Source organism: Octodon degus, unplaced genomic scaffold, assembly GCF_000260255.1.
Source record: "Octodon degus isolate 3935 unplaced genomic scaffold, OctDeg1.0 scaffold00354, whole genome shotgun sequence".
NCBI classification, from domain to species: domain Eukaryota; kingdom Metazoa; phylum Chordata; class Mammalia; order Rodentia; family Octodontidae; genus Octodon; species Octodon degus.
Window position 1 is genome coordinate 728,603 of NW_004524930.1, and position 3,192 is coordinate 731,794.

The window sequence follows — 3,192 nt, forward strand, 5'->3', positions numbered from 1 at the left end:
ACCTGCTTAAGCAAAGCACAGGAACCAGGGTTCGATCTCCAACACCACACGTCATGCTGGCCCTGCTGCTGGGCATGATGAGCCAGCAACCAAGTGCGGGAGCAGTGACACATGCCTGTATTCTCAGCGCTGGGGAAGCTGAAAAGAGGAGGATCACTAGGAGATCAATCCGCATAGTGAGACCTTGTACCAAATACATTTTTTAAAAATTTAATGACACACATTCTTTAGCCTTTTGTAGCTGTTAATAAATATGATAAATTTCTGTGGCTCCGCACTCAGTTGGAGGTTGACAAGGCTCTTGAGTCTCCTGTTGCTATTTTAATCCAGTCTTCTCATTGTTTCTTTTGCAGCTCTGACTGAAATAACACAACAAAAATTCAAGTATACAATTTATTATTAACTGTATATTGCAGAATTTGTCTCTGTATCCAATCTTAACATAATGTCTTTCAAGTTTATCCATCTTAGAAATCATATTTACTAGTTGAAGAATCTGATTTTTTTCTGTGTTTTAGAAAAGGGTCTACAGGGTTTTCAGGGTCTCACTACAAGATCAGACTCATAGCGATTCTCCTGTCTACAGCCTCCAAAGTGCTGGGATTACTGGCGCATACAACCATGCCCAGTTTCATTCACTGTCGCAAAAAAGATAGGGAAGGAAGAGAATTCAAAAGGCCGTGCATTCCTAAGCACACAGCAAAACAGTTAAGTGAAGCTCCTCATAAAGATCACTTATCTAATCTGACTCTTCTTTTCCAAGAGTTTTAGTAGAAATTGTCAACTCTGAGTTTTACAGAGTGTAGATTACAGGATTCAGCGTGGGGTTTATGATTATGTAAAACATACTCTGTTATTTGTTTATAAGGAAATCTATAGCTGGTCTTGCCTACATTAAAAAGGGAACAAAGAAGATACCCACAGTGATATAAGAGCCACAGGCTGAAAGGGCTTCCACCTCCCTTCCTGACTATGGTTCTTCAGAGAATGTAAAATGACAACATACAAAGTAAGCAAGAACACAAACAGGATCTAACAGATCAGTACTCTGTTGAACACGACTAAGAGGCGAGTGATGTAGGAGTCAGTGCAAAGTAGTTTCACTGAGGGTCACATGTCACATATAAAATGATCAATGACATTGAGGCCACAAAGTGAGAGCCCACAAACAGTGTTCATTTGAACTACTCAGTGTCTAAAACCCAGCACACTACCAACAACACAACACATACCCATTACTTCTTGATAATCAAATGATGCAAGGGTTTACAGATGGTCACATAGCTGTCATAGGCCCTTCACCAGCAGGAGGAAGACCTCTGATCCACTAAAGAGTTGTTCTGTGAAGAGTTGAACCATAAAGAACTTGAAAGATATGATAGTTTTCCCAAAGAATAAGTCCGACATTAACTTGGTAGAAATGACTTATGAATGAACCATATACATAAATGATGTTAGCAGGAAATAAGTACATTCATGAGTCCAGGGTCTCACAAATAGTTACAGTCAAGACAATGAGCATATTTTCCACCATGGTCAAAATGTGGAAGAGTAAGTACATAACACACAATGCTTTCCACCATGGTAAATTCCGTGTGAGCCCCAAGAGGACAAAGTGAGCCACATTCTTCCTTGGTTTCATCTCTTATTCTTCCTGGTGTCAGGTATTCAAAGTAGTTTACCTGCAAACATTGAAAAATAACGAGTGTTATATTCTTAACTTTTACTTATTCATCAAGTAAAAAACTGTTAATTCCCTGCATTGATGAAGATATCTGGGTTACTGGTTAGAGTGAGACAGAATACACTACCCTGAGTGTTAGGATACATAATGATGGGCTTGTACAATTAAGAAAAAGATTATATATACATATTCAAAATCCACAGTGACCTGGGAAGACTTTTCAAAAGAAATTATGATTTAAATGAATTAAAAGAGGGGCCAGGGAGATGGCTCAGTGGAATAAGCGCTTCCCTGGCAAGCACAAGGGCCTGAGTTATATCCCTGGTTATGCCAAAGTTAATTAATTAATTAGTTAGTTAGTTAAAAGAGAAATGAGAGAACCACAGAGAATAAAAAGGAAATTTCATGAAAATATCTCCATATATAAAGTCACAAAGATGTAATACATAAGACATCTTTACAGCAACTTATACATATTAGTTAGTTAATATAGTATGAATGCAAACCTATAAAACAAGCCACTTATATTAGATGCTAATTCTTCTTTGCTAAAGAAAGTGATTGTCTTTCTCTTGCTTTCCTGTAACATGTTCCATGCTTCCCATTTGAGACCACAGCCACAAGGATGTTAGCATTCATATTTTAACAACATTGTGTTTATGTCAATAGGAGCATTCTTTGGGGCAATAGTTGCCTTTTCTATAGTTTCCATTTTATTTTTCTAAGCCCTAAGATGAATTACTTGTCAACATCTATATTTCTATCAAAAGTTTCTTTCTTTGAAGCTGTCTAAGCTCTTTTGACCAGGTGTCCCTAAGCCCTTCCTGCATTTACAATTAGTCTACACTTTTAGATACTTATTAGAACTGAGCCCCACTTCCAGTAACAACAGCTGTGTTCTTTCTGTGGAGCTGATGTACAAATAGCGTGGTTTTAAAAAAAAAAGAGAAATTTAATGTCTCAAATTTAAAATCAAGGTAGCAACAGTGCAGCTTCCTTCAGAGGACTATGATGGAAAGAGTTGGCCAGTCCTTTTTACTTGATTGATAAAGTTGGTTGATGAAAATCTTAGTGTCTTGCTCTGGTGTCAAAGTGTTCCCTTCTAACAAGGACATGATCATACCAGTCATACTGGACTGGTACCACCTTCATAACCTTTATTTCGATGACCTCTGCAAAGACTCTCACCTCAAATAAAGTCCCATTCTAAAGTAATGGGAGTCAGAACCTCAACATATAAATCTGAGCAGAAGAGAAACACAGTGAAATCCTAGCTATTTCATGTGACATAGTATGTAACCACTTAGCACCACCTCAGAATCCTCCCAAGTCACTGAAACCTCCTTGTTGGATTCTTTATTTGAATTCTGTTTTTAATGACCTGTAAGTGCTCACTCTCTGATCTCTCCCCTAATTCTCCACTTAGCATCAGCAACTATTTTATCAACTTCTCCAATTAGATATTACTTTAGTATTTAGGAAAGTAAACTTTTCATTTTTCACACGAA

The 3,192-nt window shown here is 37.6% G+C and overlaps 1 pseudogene; it reads right to left on the bottom strand.

The window, feature by feature from the left end:
* Nucleotides 1-739: 739 nt before the first annotated feature.
* Nucleotides 740-1,642, bottom strand: LOC111814558 (annotated as a pseudogene).
* Nucleotides 1,643-3,192: the final 1,550 nt, after the last annotated feature.